Source organism: Macaca nemestrina, chromosome 9 (genome assembly GCF_043159975.1).
Source record: "Macaca nemestrina isolate mMacNem1 chromosome 9, mMacNem.hap1, whole genome shotgun sequence".
Taxonomy (NCBI): Eukaryota; Metazoa; Chordata; class Mammalia; order Primates; family Cercopithecidae; genus Macaca; species Macaca nemestrina.
In genome coordinates, this window is record NC_092133.1 from 96,061,531 (window position 1) to 96,081,589 (window position 20,059).

Below are 20,059 nucleotides of genomic sequence, written 5' to 3' on the forward strand. Positions count from 1 at the left end.
GACTTTCAGTACTCTATAGCAATATTTTTTCTACAGTTACATTTCCAATAGTTACATCATAATTTAAAGCAACATTTTTTGCTTAAGTACGTATACATTCCAGAATAAAAGAAAATAATAGCTTTTTTGAGGGGGATAGAGTTAACTGGTATGCTTAGATAGAAATTTACACAATTTAATATTTATATTTTTACATAATCATGGACATTTTCTAAAAAATAACATTGATAAGTGACACAGAAATTGCTTTCTTTTACTACATGAGTAATGTAAGGAGAAATGTTTGGTGAAGAATAGATCCCCTTGGACAACACTGGAGAACTCCATGTTGCTACTCCTCAACCCATATCAAATTCATCAGAAACACTTTTCAGTGGAAAGCTAAAGAAAGTTATAAGGGTTTCTCTCTCTCAGAAAATTAAGCCAGGGTTCCCATCATTCATACATTTGGTCATCAGTGATGTCTCCCCATTAGGCAATGAGCACAAACTGGTCACTGTCACAATGGAAGGGGAGCAGCAAGTGACACTGTGAGTAACTGGGAGAGATGGGGGGTCACGTGAGATCAACGACAGAGACAGCATCAGGAGAAGGGCTTCTGTATTGCAGACAGAGCCATGAATAATAGAAGGGAAGTCCTTGTCTTCATGTGGCTGACATTTTAGGGAGAAAAGAATGAAATTCGACAATACAATTAACTATAGAATGGAGCATGTCAGGAGATGATAAGCTTCATGGAGAAAAATAAGGAGGGTGGAGTAGGGCGTGTTAACCAGTGAAAGTGGCTTAGGCAAGTGTCTTGATTAGCAGAGGTTTATTGAGCTAAGGTTTGAGGCTGTACCCAGAAACAACATAAGTCACAGGAGCATTTGTGCATTTTCAGTGGGTTTTGGGAACTCAGTACGTAGGGCAAGAGAACATGCAGAAGGAAAGAGAAAGTATGGGGTAGGCAGTGAAGCTAATGGCTACATCTTGGGAGAGTCTATTTAGCGCTCAGTAAATCGATGCTTTACATAAGATAAGGCAGACGTTTGAAAAGAAAGAGTGTAGGAAAGAGTCATGTATGCAGCTGTCTTAGGCTAGGTGGAAAAACAATTGATCTCATCTTGTCTGTGTTCTGTACCTGCGAAGATAAGTTGGTGATTGATACTGTCAATGTGAAATTTAAGAGAACTCAGTTTTAGCAGTTAAACTTAGGTTGCAGACCTAAGGCAACCATGGGCATAGGCTCGTTTTATAGGAGGATATGTAGGATTCAGGGGCTAGCAAGGAATTTCCTTGTGAGTGATTTGTAATGCAGGCCATCTGGGGAAGTATATGGCTTTGGGCTCTTGTGGGATCCTGGCTTACACATAATGCTATGACAAGGGATTGTGAAATTACAGCTAACTACCTATTTAGGGAAAATAAATGGCAGGGTTCCATGACTCTGTTCCTAGGCTTACCTTTCCCCTTGACATAACAAAGTTGGGGGTCCTGTGATTTTTTTTTTTTTTTTTTTTTTTTTTTTTTTTTTGAGACGGAGTCTCACGCTGTTGCCCAGGCTGGAGTGCAGTGGCGCGATCTCGGCTCACTGCAAGCTCCGCCTCCCGGGTTCCCGCCATTCTCCTGCCTCAGCCTCCCGAGTAGCTGGGACTACAGGCGCCCGCCACCGCGCCCGGCTAATTTTTTGTATTTTTAGTAGAGACGGGGTTTCACTGCGGTCTCGATCTCCTGACCTTGTGATCCGCCCGCCTCGGCCTCCCAAAGTGCTGGGATTACAGGCTTGAGCCACCGCGCCCGGCCTAGGGTCCTGTGATTTTTATTTTCTTCTCTCAATTTTTAAAATAAATGGTTACATATTTAGGGAGGGTACATGCAGATTTCACACCTGCATCGATTGCATTGTGGTGATGCCTGGTACCAAAACAGAGATATAGACCAATGGAACAGAACAGAGCCCTTAGAAATAATACCACACAACTACAACCATCTGATCTTTGACAAACCTGATACAAACAAGAAATGGGGAAATGATTCCCTATTTAATAAATGGTGCTGGGAAAACTAGCTTGCCATGAGTAGAAAGTTGAAACTGGATCCTTTCCTTGCAACTTATACAAAAATTAATTCAAGATGGATTAGAGACTTAATTAGACCTAAAACCATAAAAACCCTAGAAGAAAACCGAGGCAATACCATTCAGGACATAGGCATGGGCAAGGACTTCATGTCTAAAACACCGAAAGCAATGGCAACAAATGCCAAAATTGATAAATGAGATCTAATTAAACTAAAAAGCTTCTGAACAGCAAAGGAAACTACCATCAGAGTGAACAGGCAACCTACAGAATGGGAGAAAAGTTTTGCAATCTACTCATCTGACAAAGGGCTAACATCCAGAACCTACAAAGAACTCAAACAATTTACAAGAAAAAAACAAACAACCCCATCAAAAAGTGGGTGAAGGATATGAACAGACACTTCTCAAAAGAAGACATTTTTGCAGCCAACAGACACATGAAAAAATGTTCATCATCACTTGCCATCAAAGAAATGCAAATCAAAACCACAAAAAGTTACCATCTCACACCAGTTAGAATGGTGATCATTAAAAAGTCAGGAAACAACAGGTGCTGGAGAGGATGTGGCGAAATAGGAACACTTTTACACTGTTGGTGGGACTGTAAACTAGTTCAATCATTGTGGAAGACAGATGGCGATTCCTCAAGGATCTAGAACTAGAAACACCATCTGACCCAGCCATCCCATTACTGGGTATATACCCAAAGGATTATAAATCATGCAGCTATAAAGACACATGCAAATGTACGTTTATTGCAGCACTATTCACAATAGCAAAGACTTGGAACCAACCCAAGTGTCCATCAATAACAGATTGGATTAAGAAAATGTGGCACATATACACCATGGAATACCATGCAGCCATAAGAAAGGATGAGTTCATGTCCTTTGTTGGGACATGGATGCAGCTGGAAACCATCACTCTCAGCAAACTATCACAAGAACAGAAAAGCAAACACTGCATGTTCTCACTCACAGGTGGGAATTGAACAATGAGAACACTTGGGCACAGGAAGGGGAACATCACACACTGGGGCCTGTGGTGGGGTTGGGGGAGTGGGGAGGGATAGCATTAGGGGATATGCCTAATGTAAATGATGAGTTAATGGGTGCAGCACACCAACATGGCACATGTATACATATGTAACAAACCTGCATGTTGTTCACATGTACCCTAGAACATAAAGTATATATATAAAAAAACAGAACTCAAGCCAAGCAATAGCAGGCATGGTGTAACTATCCCTGTCCTTAACAAAGTTTACGCCACTACTATAATTCACATCTTGTCTTATGAATGCAGCTTCAATCTCCAAACAAGGAGGGGGGTCAGGTTTCTCTGCCTCAAAGTTTAACAATAAACCAAATTCCTTTCATAGTTACCTTGACCTCCATGACAGATTAAGCAAAAACCAATGTAACTTGTGAAATTAAAAGTAAGATGGAGTCTGTTATGTTAAATTGATCTCATTCTTTATAATTCTGCAAAGGTGGTTTCAACTCCAACAGGCTGCAGCCATGGATGTGTGGAATTAGACTGAAGATTTCCCCTGGAAAACAGGTGGAAAATGAACCTTAAAGATTAATGATAAAAACCTGCATGATGGGATGGGCTTAGGTGGGTCAGAGCCACCTACTGCTAGACCTTGATCCTCTTACTCCAGTCCATATTTTGAAAAATGTGCTCAAAGAGACCAAGATAACCTGTGTAGCATCCCCCTTTCACTCGGTCATCCCTACGGAAGACATAAAATGAGACATCAGCCTCCAAGCCGATGACTGACAGATGGTTTAGTGGGGTTTTCTTGGTTAAAAAAAATAGAGAAGTATTTGTGCTACAGATGGGCAGGTGTCTAAGACAAGCTTCTTCAGTTTGGAAGCCACAGTCTAAGAGTGGGGGCATTGAAGAAAACCATCTAATGAAGAGAACCTCAAGGCCATATCAAAAGTTGCAACTTCCCCAAAGCTTTTGCATTCGAATAAACAGTTGAATCAAGTATATTTGAATGCATCAAGCTGGCCAGTGGATTTGGGGAGAAAGGCAAGGGGTTTCATCTTAAGAACTGAGCTAGGTCCCTTGTCCCCAGGAAATCATGCATAAGTAACACTGAAGTGATGTCTTGGGGAAAGTGGACACAGTAGCAATATATTTTAGGATGAGATAAGACTTATTCTGGGACTGCACTAATATATACCTCTCCTCATGGGCCTTTCCACTGTGACTCTGGCTGAGGGCAGAAAAGATTTGGGTGGGAGTATAGGGTTGGGCTGGGGCAGGGACCATGCCAGGACAGGCAATAGCCACTAACAATAGTCACTGACTGGGGCTAAAGACAGATGACTCACTATTCTAAGAAAATTCTGTTACCACTAAGGTACCAATTGCTGTGAGGACTTCCTTTTTCCATCTGTTTTTAGGGGCCTGAGTCTGAGCTACTAGGTATGCATATTTCTAGAGTCAGGTTTTCACCATGTTGACCAGGTTGGAGTGCAGCTGCTATTCACAGGCACAATCTCTGCACACTAAAGCCTTAAACTCCTGGCCTCAAGGGATTCTCCACTTCAGCCTACCAGTATCCTTACAAGATTACCTTACAAATGAGACTGGATGTCATCTCAGTCTCTTATCTATGGTATGCCTTTTTACTGACATGATGAAATAAAGAAGGATAAGAAAGGTACAGACTTGGGCATATTACTTTGGGAAGTGGTGGGAAGATTAGATGGTTCTTGCCTCATGGGATCTAATTTTTGTATGAATTACTGGGCAAGATGCCAGGTGAGTGAATGTTACAAGGACGTGGAGAAGATTATCAGAGATGTTGGGATTCTGAAGAAAGGATTTTCTCAGAGAAACATAAACTTAATGATTTCTGGACAATGTTTATGGCCAATTTGGTGTGTGGGTAGTTTTGAATTTGTGCTGACACCACCTGGCCACTTTTCTACATTCTCTCTGGCTCAGCTGAGTGATGTCATTGAACAAAGATAATACAGGATTCATCCAGGTGGAGGATTGTGCCAGAGAAAGGGAGAGCAGTAAATCAAGGAGTTTAAGGCACTCATGAGAAAGTGACTATCTCAAGTGGATGAAGTGAAAGAAGACCAGCTGGGGTTTTTAGTGTTTGTTATCTGGGGCAAAGAGGTGTGTGTTTTGATGGGTCAGCTTGTCATTTGTGTATTCTCTTAAGAGACAAAATAATGGAATTGATGGATTATGGTTCTGGATCAAGTGGAAGAACTCTTAAAGTAGAAGTATTTGTGTGAGAGGTTTCACAGAATAGGATGGTGCAGTCAGTCCCTTTACCTAGAAATCAAGAGAATCTGCAGTAGATCAGGATGGGAATGCTGTCACATACCTGTATTCCCAGCATGTAGCCGCAGATACGGGGAGGGATAGCATTAGGAGAAATACCTAATGTAGATGACGGGTTGATGGATGCAGCAAACCACCTATGTATACCTATGCAACAAACCTGCACATTGTGCACATATATCCCAGAACTTAAAGTATAATAATAATAAAAAGTGTCTGTTCATATTCTCTGTCCACTTCTTAATGGGATTGTTTGTTTGTTTGTTTTTTCTTATAAATTTGTGTAAGTTCCTTATAGATACAGGATATTAGACTTTTGCCAGGTAAGTATTTTGCAAAATGTTTCTCCCATTTTGTAGGTTGTTTATTTACTCTGTTGATAGTTTCAACAAAGAAAGAAAACTTCAGGCCAATATCCTGATGAACATAGATGCAAAAATCTCAACAAAATACCAACAAACCAAATCCAGCAGCACATGGAAAAGTTCATCTACCATGATCAAGTAGGCTTTATTCCTTCAAGGTTGGTTTAGCATATGCAAATCAATAAATGTGATTAAGCACATAAACAGAACTAAAAACAAAAACCACATGCTATCTCAAAAGATGCACAAAATGCTTTTCATTTAATTCAACATCTATCATGTTAAAAATCCTCAACATACTAGGCATTGAAAGAACATATCACAAAATAAGATCCATCTGTAACAAACCCATAACTACCATTGTACTGAATAGACAAAACTTAAACCATTCCCCCTGAGAACCAGAACAAGATAAGAATGTCCACTCTCATCATCCTATTCAACATAGTGCTGTAAGTCCTGGCCAGAGCAAGCAAGCAAGAGAAAGAAAAGGCATCCGAGAAGGAGAGAGGATTTGAAATAACTCTCTTCACAAACATTATAATAGTATGATTCTATACCCAGAAATCCATTTAGTTCCTGCTCAAAGGCTCCTAGAAATGATAAAGAACTTCAGTTATTTACCAAGTCTTAGGATACAAAAGCAATGGACAAAAAAATGCATAACATTTCTATACACCAACAACATCCAATCTGAGGGCCATATGAAGACTGCAATCCCATTCACAATAGCCATAAGAAAAATAAAGTACCTAGAAATACAGCTAACTAAGGATGTGCAAGAGCTCTACAATTAGATTATAAAACACTGTTGAAAAGAAATTAGACATGATACAAACCAGTGGAAAAACATTCTATGCTCATGAATAGGAAGAATCAATATTGTTACAATGGCATTACTGCCCAAAGCAATTGATAGTTCAATGCTATTCTGATCAAACAACTAAAGTTATTTTGCACAGAAATTAGAAAAAAATAACTATCCTAACATTTATATGAAATCAAGAAAGAGTTGGAATAGCCAAAGAAATCCTAAGCTAAAAGAACACAGTTGGAGGCATCACATTAACCTAACTTTTCAAATTATATTCCAAGACTTCATTAACCAAACCTTCATGGGTCTGGTAGAAAAACATAGACAAATGGAACAGGTTAGAGAATCTAGAAATAAAGGCATCCCTATAACCCTCTGATCTTTGACAAAGTCTACAACAACAAGCAATGAGGAGCAGACTTTCTATTCATTAAACGGTACTAGGATAACTGGCTAGCTATATGCAGAAGATTAAAACTGCACCACTCCTTTTACCATATACAAAAATCAATTTCAGATGGATTAAAGGCCTATATATAAGACCTAAAACTACACAAACCCTAGACAAAAACATAAGACATACTATTCTAGACCTAGGCCATAGCAAAAATTTCAAGACCAAGTCTCTAAAGGCAATTGCAACAAAAACATATATAGACACATGGGACCTAAGAGACTATCCTCAGCAAAAGAAACTATCAACAGAAGAAACAGACAACCTACAAAATGAGAAAAAATATTTTCAAATTGTGCATCTGACAAAGGTCTCATATCCAGAATCTACAAAGAACTTAAACAAATTTTTAAGCAAAAACCAAAGAACCCCATTCAAAAATGGGCAGAGGACAGAACAGGCACTTCTCAAAGACATACATACAGTCAACAGGCATATGAATAAATGCTCAACCTCTTTAATCACTAATTATTACAGAAATGCAAATTAAAACCTCAATGAGACACCATTTCACACCAATCAGAATGGCTATAAATAAAAAGTCAGAAAATAACAGACGTTGGCAACGTTGCAGAGAAAAGGGAAAATTTATACATGGCTGGTGGGAATGTAAATTAATTCAGCTATGTAGAAAGAAGTTTGAAGATTTCTAAAATAACTTTAAAAAAAAAAACAAACTACCATTCGACCCAGCAATCTCATTACAGGGTAGATACACAAAGGAATATGAATCAGTCTACTAAATTTATATATGTACTTACATGTTTATCACAGTACTCTTCTCAAGAGTAAAGACAGGGACTCAGCCTAGAGGCTGATAAAGACAATGTAGTACATACTCCATGAAATACTATGCAGCAACAACAACAGAAAAAGAATGAAATTATGTCTTTTGCAGCAAAATGTATGTAGCTGGAGGCTACATCCAACAAATCAACAAAGGAAATTAACATGGGAACAGAAACAAACAAAAAAAACCCTCATTGTCATGTATAAGTGGGAAGTAAACTTTGATGACACATGAGCAAAAAAAGGGGACCAATAGATGCCACACAGGGGGTCCTATTTGAGGAGGGAGGCTGGAAAGGGGGTGAAGATTGGAAAACTACCTATACCTAGTACATCAGGCACTATGCTCACTAATTCAGTAACTAAATCATTTTGTCACCAAACCCTAGCAACATGTAATTTACCTACATAACAAAGCTGCACATGTACCCCTGAACCTAAAATATAAATTGAAAAAGAAAAAGGAAGGCAATATCAAGAAGATACTTAGTAAACTCAAAAGGGTTTGGAAATCAAACAATAATCTTCTAAATAATTCATAAACAAACAACAATCAAAATACAAAGTAGAATACATTTTGAACTGAAAGTCAATAAAATCAGCAGTGCCAAAAAAGTGAGATGGCTTTAGTCCCAAAGTTTATATCTAAAAACATTGAAATTTCAATCAGATGGTAATTGGTATGCGATTTGATGAACTACTCCAAAGTTTGTACAAAAATGAGAACCTATATAAAAAGAAAGGAAAGAGAAACAAGAAAGAAAGAAGGAAGAAGGAAGGAAGGAAGGAAAGAAAGAAAGAGAGAGAGAAAGAAAGAAGGAGGGAAAGAAGGAAAGAAGGAAGGAAGGAAGGAAGAAAGGAAGGAAGGAAGGAAAGAGAGAGAGAGACAGAAAGAAAAGAAAGAAAGAAAGAAAGAAAGGAAAGAAAGAAAGAAAGAAAGAAAGAAAGAAAGAAAGAAAGAAAGAAAGAAAGAAAGAAAGAAAGAAAGAAAAAGAAAGAAAGAAAGAAAGAAAGGAAGGAAGGAAGGAAGGAAGGAAGGAAGGAAGGAAGGAAGGAAGGAAGGAAGGAAGGAAGGAAAGCAAGCAGGCGAGCGAGCACGCACCAGTGAGCGGAGGTCTGCTTTTACTGGATGTCAGAGCATATGGCAACTCCACAGTACTGTGCTGGTACAAAACACATCCACAGCAGGAGAGTGACAGCCAGGCAGGAAATATATGAGAATTCCTGAGATGACAAATGTAGCATTTGTAATCAGTAAAGAAAAGAATTTCTTTGAGAAAGTTGGGTAATATTTGGAATTTGAAAAAAAAATAGTGAATTTCAAATAACATAAAGACTGATATAAAAAAAATCAGGGCCGGGCGTGGTGGCTCATGCCTATAATCCCAGCACTTTGGGAGGCCGAGGTCGGTGGATCACGAGGTCAGGAGATCGAGATCCTCCTGGCTAATATGGTGAAACCTCATCTCTACTAAAAATACAAAAAAAAATTAGCCGGGTGTGGTGGCGGTTGACTGTAGTCCTAGCTACTCAGGAGGCGGAGACCAGAGAATGGCCTGAACCTGGGATGTGGAGCTTGCAGTGAGCAGAGATGGCGCCACTGCACTCCAGCCTGGGCGACAGAGCAAGACTCCATCTCAACAACAACAAAAAAATCAGTACTACAAGAAATGAAAATTTTAAAATAGTCATATATTTTACTTATGACATGAAGTACAAATATCATGAAGTAAAAGCCAAATTTTACTATCTAAAAAGATGCATTTTTGCAAACTATTGATAAATAATGTTAAAAGACAAATAATAGACTAGAAGAAAATATTTACAAGGTGTTTATAATGAAAAGGGAATATTCAGAATATGTAGAGGTCATTCAAATAACTAGGAACTTGCACACCCCCGTGGGAAAATAGGCAAAGAATGTAAAGAGGAAATGCACAGTAAAAATAGTATGCATCATGTATTAACAAAGGAGATGTTAATGGCCAAAATGTACATTAAAATAGGACACAGCATTCCCCCATCTATCGGTTAAAAAATAAATAAATAAAAACGTATATGCACTTCAGAAGCTTGTATGCCACTTCAGTATTTTCACATTTAATTGATATCACTTTTGTTATTCTAAAAAAGTTGAAAAACAAAGTGAGTCAAAAAACAGTACAAGAAAAATATTGCAAATATGTGTATGATATTATGGGTAGGAGAAACCTAAGTAACATCTCAGAGGCAGGAGTTTAAAATGAAGACTAAACAGTTTATCTAGATAAGAATTTTAAAATGTTCTGTACATTAAAAAATGCATGAAACAATTAAAAGGCAAAGAAAAATCAAAGAAAAATAATTTCCAAATAAATGCCACAACACTGTCACCTATGGTCAAGATTAATATCAGTTCTACTGTGAAGTCTAAACAGATTCTTGGGTGTCTGGAGTAATACTGGGTCAGTATACCCCCAGAAAATTCAAGGCTAGTACAGGCACACAAACTTACAACACTGAAGCATATCATCCCATAAGGGTCTTGTGAAGTTTGCTAAAATTTAATGTAGCACCTATCCCAGACTGAGCATTTAAGTGATGTTGGGTGTGGTGTAGCATAGTAGTAAATAACATTAGAATTAGGCCACAATGTTTTTAAGGGCATTGCATAACCTATTTTTAATGTCATTTAATTAAAAAATGTACATATTTACTTTAATTACGTAATTTCTTGCCACTGTATCTGTCTCAGAACACTAATCCAAGTACAATAAAAATAGTAGGAATGATATTCTGCTAATTCAGCAAATTTCCTTTATTTCTTTTTGAAACCAATTGACTAACCTATTCATTTTTTGATATTTAGGAATAATTTCTACTACTAATTTATTTTCAGTGGAATTTTGCAGATTTCTCAAATAAAGAACTAACAATGATCAATTTAATCGGGAAAGTACTAAAATTAACAAACTTTATTTTTCGATCAATGAAAACTAATTTTTAAATTATACTTAAACTCTTTAGATTTAGCCTTGGACAATAAAATTAATATAGGGAGTGTTTACTAACATATATAAACTCAAATGACTTGGTAGTTTAGAATGTTAATTTAATGTTAATCAAAGTTGCCTAAAATTATCAGGAAAGAAAACTTTAGGTGAGCTCAAGACAAGTTTGATTGCATTCTGTTTATAATCTTGTACCTCTGTTTTCATTCTAATTTGGCATGCTGCGTAATTGATTTTTTTTTTTTTTTAATTTCAGGTGGTTTGTGACCATTCCTTTCCTCTATCTCTGCCTCTCTCTCTCTCTCTCTCTTTTTTTTTTTTTTTCAAGACAGAGTTTCGCTTTTGTCCCCCAGGCTATAGTGCAATGGTGCAATCTGGGCTCACCGCAACCTCCGCCTCCCAGTTTCAAGCCCTTTTCTCTCTTAAGTCTCATTTACATGTTCTTCCAGAAACAATTTTAAAATTTGCAGAGCTGCATCTGAATCAAGCAGTTTGGTTGGAGGAATTTAAGCCTTTAGATCACAAAAGAGCTTATTTTCAATTGCCAGAGCTGGCATTGAGCGTATGCCTAATGATGTAAGCAGTGTAATATTGGAATGTCTCTGAGTTTTGCACTCATGAATTCACTAGCCAAATAACTGCTGTACTCATCTGTTGATAGTCGATATGAAGAATGAGTAAAAGCCATGTAAAAATTTTCCAGAAAACTGAATTTATCTTGGAATTCTTTGTAGAAATAAATTCTGTGAGATTAAACTTGAGGAAAGGTTTTCTGTAATTTCTTGAAATCAAATTTGACAGTACATTGTAGTCTGATAATTCTGTATTCTTCATTCTGATTTTCCAGCAACTTGTATTTTTTTTCCAACGGCTCAAAAGTTGTGTTTCTCAATAAAATAATTACAACAGAACAGTCTCCTTTCTATAAAATGAACATCAACATTTCAAATCCAAGGCCAGAGAGCCCCATTGACATGACTTGTTGAGAATTCTTCAGAATCAAGCATGATTCAAGATACTGATGGATATGGGGTATTTGAAGAATTGCTATTCCTCTGGTGGATAATGTTTTTTCAGCTGTCATCCAAGATTCAAGACTCCCCAGTTAATTGATTGTCCAGTGAGACCACAATTCCTTTGACAGTAGCAGAAGATATCTAGCGAGGAGTTAGCAGCAATATAGTTGGCTTGTGTTGCATTTTTAATTGAATCAGAAACTGTTGAATAGCACTCAAAGTAATCAAGTTCCTGCCTTCTTGACAAAAGGTGAAAATATACTGCTCCAGCTACTTTGGGGCTTAACACTTTCTCCAATCGAGAAGAGATGTTGACAACTTCCAGGGGCCCATCATCCAAGACACTGGCACTAAAGAAATATACCTAAGATTTTACTCTGGAAAGGTATTTTCTATTAAATGCACTGCCTTTTTCACCTTAGAATGAAAAATGACATTCCAATGTAGACTGATAATTTTGCATTCTTCATTATGATTTTCCAGCAACTTGTATTCCTTTCAATTGCTCATAGGTCGGATAGCTCAACGAAATAATCACAACAGATCCTTCTCCTTGAAAGGTTTGAAGATTCTTCAAAAAACTAAACATTGATCAACCATGTGATCCAACATGGATCCAAAAGAAAGGAAATCAGTTTATCCAAGCGATATCTGTACTCTTATGTGTGTTGCAGCACTGTTTACAACAGCTAAAATTTGGAAGCAACCTAAGTGTCCATAAACAGGTGAATGGATTAAGAAAATGTACATATATACAATGAAGTACTCTTCAGCCTTAAAAAATGAGAGCCTGTAATTTGCAACAACATGGATGGACAGGAACATCATTATGGTAAGTGAAATAAGCTGGGCACAGAGAGTCAAACATCACATGTTCTCACTTATTTCTGGAATCTAAAAATCAAAACAATTGAACTCATGGACATAGAGAGTAGAAGGATGGTTATGAGTCTAGGAAGTGTGTTGAGAGGGTGGAGTGAGGTGGGAATGAAAAATGGCTACCAGAACATAGCAAAAATGAATAAAACCTACTATTTGATAGCACAACTGGGTGACTAGTGTCAATAATAACTTAATCGTATATTTGAAAATAACATAGTGTAATTGGATTGTTTGTAACTCAAAGAAAAAAGGATTGAGGGAATGGATATCTCATTCTCTGTGATGTGCTTATTTCACATTGCGTGCCTGTATCAAAACATCTCATGTACCCCATAAATAATATGTAACCACAAAAATTAAAAATAAAATATAAAAAAGAACCATCTTCTTTCTGTACAATAAACATCATAGTTTCAAATTCAAGGCTAGAGAGCCCCCCGACATAGCATATCCTCTATTTGCTTTGAAGAGTTTCCCCTTTACTCTATACTTAGGTATTTGTAGAAGCTGACATTGTGGAATATTGACTTCCAACACAGCAAGAGGGATAGCCACACGTGAGATATAATGACAGAACAGGATTCACCAGTGCATTCTGTTGAAAAAGTGAGTAAACCAAATTCAAATTATTTTTCAAATTCATTGATTGTAGCCACTGAAGGGCCTATAGGACATTATCAAACAGAGTTCCTGTAAAATCTGGATAAGATTTAGAATGTGGACTTGAATATGATTGTGATCATTATATAACAACTGCTATAAAAACTCAAGTTGGTATTGGCCACATATAACACTCAGGAGAGTCAAGGAGCATTTCTTTGACAAGTTCTTCTAAAAGTGGCAGTAAACTTATTGCCTTTCAGTGCCACCTTTTTGTCATAGACCGACAGAGAGCAAAAGGCACCTGGCATTCTCAGATCACTTCCTTAGCAGCCAAGGCTAGCATCTCACCTAGGACAGATTTTCGCTGTGGGTAGAACATGGCAAATATGGAGAGATATTTGGCATTTGGTAATACCTGGGTGAGAGTTTTCCAAGCTGTTATGAAGTATATGATGCACAAGGGCCATTTCTAAATGCTACAGACATCTTGCTGTGAAAGCACATGACCTCAAGAGTGAAGATCTTTGATGATGCTATGCAGAAAAATATGTGATAATCTGATCACCAGTCTTCACCTCCCTTTTTTTTTTTTTTTTTGAGACGGAGTCTCGCTCTGTCACCCAGGCTGGGGAGCAGTGGCGCAATCTCGGCTCCCTGCAAGCTCCGCCTCCCGGGTTCCCGCCATTCTCCTGCCTCAGTCTCCCGAGTAGTTGAGACTACAGGCGCCCGCCACCATGTCCAGCTCATTTTTTGTATTTTTAGTAGAGATGGGATTTCACTGTATTAGCCAGGATGGTCTCGGTCTCCTGACCTCATGATCAGCCGGCCTCGGCCTTCCAAAGTGCTAGGATTACAGGCGTCAGCCCCCGCACCCGGCCCATCTTTACCTCTTGAATGGCAGTGCACATAGCTGCTCCTGCACTGCTGAAGTCTAATGCCAGTAACTTATGTTTCCCCATTGTGTCATAGATCAATACAAAGTATTGTCTAAATTACACCTAGCGGTGGTAACAGGAAAATAATCTTTTGGGTAAATGCATATTTTATCAGTCTTAATTTCCAAACATTGGTCACTAAGCAGTGTGAGTTTGTGTCTTTCTATGTTGGCTGTCACCTTTACTACGCTGTAGGTGTCTGAGGTGTGTAGAGTGAACACCTCAGAGTGCCAGTTGCCTTTGTGAGGTTTGCTTTCATAAATCCTTTCAAAGGAGATATGCCTGATTGCAGAAGTGAATATTGTCCCCTGACGATAAAGAATTCTGGGTCATTCTTCCCTTTACATTTCAAAATAGCTTCTGCCAAGCTTGCGGCATTCTGTGGGATTGTATCACATGTATCTACCATTTGAAATATGATGCAAGGTACTTCCGTCAAAATGGCTCTTGTCATGCCAGAGAGAACAAATCCTAGATTGAGGTAATCCACATTTCTTTTCTTTTTTCTTTTTTCTTTTTTTTTTTTTATTATTATTACTATACTTTAAGTTCTAGGGTACATGTGCATAAGTGCAGATTTGTTACATATGTATACCTGTGCCATGTTAGTGTCCTACACCCATCAACTCATCAGCACCCATCAACTCATCATTTATATCAAGTATAACTTCCAATGCAATCCCTCCCCCCTCCCCCTCCCCATGATAGGCCCCGGTGTGTGATGTTCCCCTTCCTGAGTCCAAGGGATTTCATTGTTCAGTTCCCACCTATGAGTGAGAACATGCAGTGTTTGGTTTTCTGTTCTTGCGATAGTTTGCTGAGAATAATGGTTTCCAGCTGCATCCATGTCCCTACAAAGGACACAAACTCATCCTTTTTTATGACTGCATAGTATTCCATGGTGTATATGTGCCACATTTTCTTAATTCAGTCTGTCACTGATGGACATTTGGGTTGATTCCGAGTCTTTGCTATTGTGAATAGTGCCACAATAAACATATGTGTGCATGTGTCTTAATAGCAGCATGACTTGTAATCCTTTGGGTATATACCCAGTAATGGGATGGCTGGGTCATATGGTACTTCTAGTTCTAGATCGTTGAGGGATCGCCATACCTTTTTCCATAATGGTTGAACTAGTTTACAGTCCCACCAACAGTGTAAAAGTGTTCCTATTTCTCCACATCCTCTCCAGCACCTGTTGTTTCCTGAATTTTTAATGATCGCCATTCTAATGGGTGAGAGATGCTATCTCATTATGGTTTTGATTTGCATTTCTCTGATGGCCAGTGATGATGAGCATTTTTTCATGTGTCTGTTGGCTGTATGAATGTCTTCTTTTGAGAAATGTCTGTTCATATCCTTTGCCCCTTTTTGATGGGGTTGTTTGGTTTTTTCTTGTAAATTTGTTTGAGTTCTTTGTAGGTTTTGGATATTAGCCCATTGTCAGATGAGTAGATTGCAAAAATTTTCTCCCATTCTGTAGGTTGCCTGTTCACTCTGATGGTAGTTTCTTTTGCTGTGCAGAAGCTCTTTAGTTTAATAAGATCCCATTTGTCAATTTTGGCTTTTGTTGCCATTGCTTTTGGTGTTTCAGACATGAAGTCCTTGCCCATGCCTATGTCCTGAATGGTATTACCTAGGTTTTCTTCTAGGGTTTTTATGGTATTAGGTCTAACATTTAAGTCTCTAATTCATCTTGAATTAATTTTTGTATAAGGAGTAAGGAAAGGATCCAGTTTCAGCTTTCTACTTATGGCTAGCCAATTTTTCCAACACCATTTATTAAATAGGGAATCCTTTCCCCATTTCTTGTTTTTGTCAGGTTTGTCAAAGATCAGATGCCTGTAGATGTGTGGTATTATTTCTGAGGACTAGGTTCTGTTCCATTGGTCTATATCTCTGTTTTGGTACCAATACCATGCTGTTTTGGTTACTGTAGCCTTATAGTATAGTTTGAAGTCAGGTAGTGTGATGCCTCCAGCTTTGTTCTTTTGATTTAGGATTGTCTTGGCAATGCAGGCTCTTTTTTGGTTCCATATGAACTTTAAAGCAGTTTTTTCCAATTCTGTGAAGAAACTCACTGGTAGCTTGATGGGGATGGCATTAAATCTATAAATTACCTTGGGCAGTATGGTCATTTTCACGATATTGATTCTTCCTATCCATAAGCATGGTATGTTCTTCCATTTGTTTGTGTCCTCTTTTATTTCAGAAGAGGTCCTTTACATCCCTTGTAAGTTGGATTCCTAGGTATTTTATTCTCTTTGAACCAATTGTGAAAGGAAGTTCATTCATGATTTGGCTCTCTGTTTGTCTACTACTGGTGTATAAGAATGCTTGTGATTTTTGCACATTGATTTTGTATCCTGAGACTTCGCTGAAGTTTCTTATCAGCTTAAGGAGATTTTGGGCTGAGATGATGGGGTTTTCTAAATATACAATCATGTCAACTGCAAACAGGGACAATTTGACTTCTTCTTTTCCTAACTGAATACCCTTTATTTCTTTCTCTTGCCTGATTGCCTTAGCCAGAACTTCCAACACGATGTTGAATAGGAGTGGTGAGAGAGGGCATCCCTGTCTTGTGCCAGTTTTCAAAGGGAATTTTTCCAGTTTTTGCCCATTCAGTATGATATTGGCTGTGGGTTTGTCATAAATAGCTCTCATTATGTTGAGATACGTTCCATCAATACCGAATTTATTGAGTGTTTTTAGCATGAAGGGCTGTTGAATTTTGTCAAAGGCCTTTTCTGCATCTATTGAGATAATCATGTGGTTTTTGTCTTTGGTTCTGTTTATATGCTGGATTACATTTATTGATTTGCGTATGTTGAACCAGCCTTGCATCCCAGGGATGAAGCCCACTTGATCATGGTGGACAAGCTTTTTGATGTGCTGCTGAATCCGGTTTGCCAGTATTTTATTGAGGAGTTTTGCATCGATGTTCATCAGGGATATTGGTCTAAAATTCCCTTTTTTGTTGTGTCTCTGCCAGACTTTGGTATCAGGATGATGTTGGCCTCATAAAATGAATTAGGGAGGATTCCCTCTTTTTCTATTGATTGGAATAGTTTCAGAAGGAATGGTACCAGCTCCTCCTTGTACCTCTGGTAGAATTCAGCTGTGAATTCATCTGGTCCTGGACTTTTTTGGTTGGTAGGCGATTAATTATTGCCTCAATTTCACAGCCTGCTATTGGTCTATTCAGGGATTCAGCTTCTTCCTGGTTTAGTCTTGGGAGAGTATAAGTGTCCAGGAAATTATCCATTTCTTCTAGGTTTTCTAGTTTATTTGCATAGAGGTGTTTATAGTATTCTCTGATGGTAGTTTGTATTTCTGTGGGGTCGGTGGTGATATCCCCTTTATCATTTTTTTTTTGAGTCTATTTGATTCTTCTCTCTTTTCTTCTTTATTAGTCTTGCTAGAGGTCTATCAATTTTTTTGATGTTTTCGAAAAACTGACTCCTGGATTCATTGATTTTTTTGGAGGGTTTTTTTGTGTCTCTATCTCCTTCAGTTCTGCTCTGATCTTAGTTATTTCTTGCCTTCTGCTAGCTTTCGAATGTGTTTGCTCTTGCTTCTCTAGTTCTTTTAATTGTGATGTTAGGGTGTCAATTTTAGATCTTTCCAGCTTTCTCTTGTGGGCATTTAGTGCTATAAATTTCCCCCTACACACTGCTTTAAATGTGTCCCAGAGATTCTGGTATGTTGTATCTTTGTTCTCATTGGTTTCAAAGAACATCTTTATTTCTGCCTTCATTTAGTTATGTACCCAGTAGGCACTCAGGAGCAGGTTTTTCAGTTTCCATGTAGTTTAGCAGTTTTGATTGAGTTTCTTAGTCCGAGTTATAGTTTGATTACACTGCGGTCTGAGAGACAGTTTGCTGTAATTTCTGTTCTTGTACATTTGCTGAGGAGTGCTTTACTTCAAATTATGTGGTCTATTTTGGAATAAGTGTGATGTGGTGCTGAGAAGAATGTATATTCTGTTGATTTGGGGTGGGGAGTTCTGTAGATGTCTATTAGGTCTGCTTGCTGCAGAGATGAGTTCAATTCCTGGATATCCTTGTTAACTTTCTGTTTCGTTGATCTGTCTAATGTTGACAGTGAGGTGTTGAAGTCTCCCATTGTTATTGTACGGGAGACTAAGTCTCTTTGTAAGTCTCTAAGGACTTGCTTTATGAATCTGGGTGCTCCTGTATTGGGTGCATATATATTTAGGATAGTTACCTCTTCCTGTTGAATTGATCCCTTTGCCATTATGTAATGGCCTTCTTTGTCTCTTTTAATCTTTGATGGTTTAAAGTCTGTTTTATCAGAGAGTAGTATTGCAACTCCTGCTTTTTTTTTGTTCTCCATTTTCTTGGTAGATCTTCCTCCATCCCTTTATTTTGAGCCTATGTATGTCTCTGCATGTGAGATGAGGCTCCTGAATACAACAAACTGATGGGTCTTGACTCTTTATCCAGTTTGCCAGTCTGTGTCTTTTAATTGGATCATTTAGTCCATTTACATTTAAGGTTAAGATTGTTATGTGTGAATTTGATCCTGCCATTATGATATTAACTGGTTATTTTGCTCGTTAGTTGATGCAGTTTCTTCCTAGCCTCGATGATCTTTACATTTTGGCATGTTTTTGCAATGGCTGGTACCAATTGTTCCTTTCCATGTTTAGTGCTTCCTTCAGGGTCCCTTGTAAGGCAGGCCTGGTGGTGACAAAATCTCTAAGCATTTGCTTATCTGTAAAGGATTTTATTTCTCCTTCACTTATGAAACTTAGTTTGGCTGGATATGAAATTATAGGTTTAAAATTCTTTTCTTTAAGAATGTTGAATATTGGCCCCCACTCTCTTCTGGCTTGTAGAGTTTCTGCCGAGATATCTGCTATTAGTCTCATGGGCTTGCCTTTGTGGGTAACCTGACCTTTCTCTCTGGCTGCCCTTAAGATTTTTTCCTTCATTTCAATTTTGGTCAGTCTGGCAATTATGTGTCTTGGAGTTGCTCTTCTTGAGGAGTATCTTTGTGGTGTTCTCTGTATTTCCTGAATTTGAATGTTGGCCTGCCCTACTAGGTTGGGGAAGTTCTCCTGGATGATATCCTGAAGAGTGTTTTCCAACTTGGTTCCATTTTCCCCCGCACTTTCAGGCACCCCAATCAGATGTAGATTTGGTCTTTTTACATAATCCCATGCTTCTTGCAGGCTTTGTTCATTTCTTTTTCTTCTTTTTTCTTTTGATTTCTCTTCTCACTTCATTTCATTCATTTGATCCTCAATCGCTGATACTCTTTCTTCCAGTTGATCGAGTCGGTTACTGAAGCTTGTGCATTTGTCACGTATTTCTCATGTCATGGTTTTCATCTCTGTCAGTTCGTTTATGGCCTTCTCTGCAATAATTTTTCTAGTTATCAATTCTTCCACTCTTTTTTCAAGATTTTTAGTTTCTTTGCGCTGGGTACATAATTCCTCCTTTAGCTCTGAGAAGTTTGATGGACTGAAGCCTTCTTCTCTCATCTCATCAAAGTCATTCTCCATCCAACTTTGATCCGTTGCTGGTGATGAGCTGCATTCCTTTGCAGGCGGAGATGCACTCTTATTTTTTGAATTTAAAGCTTTTCTGCCTTGCTTTTTCCCCATGTTTGTGGTTTTATCTGCCTCTGGTCTTTGATGATGGTGACGTACTGATGGGGTTTTGGTGTGGGTGTCCTTCCTGTTTGTTAGTTTTCCTTCTAACAGTCAGGACCCTCAGCTGCAGGTCTGTTGGAGATTGCTTGAGGTCCACTCCAGACCCTGTTTGCCTGGGTATCAGCAGCAGAGGCTGCAGAAGACA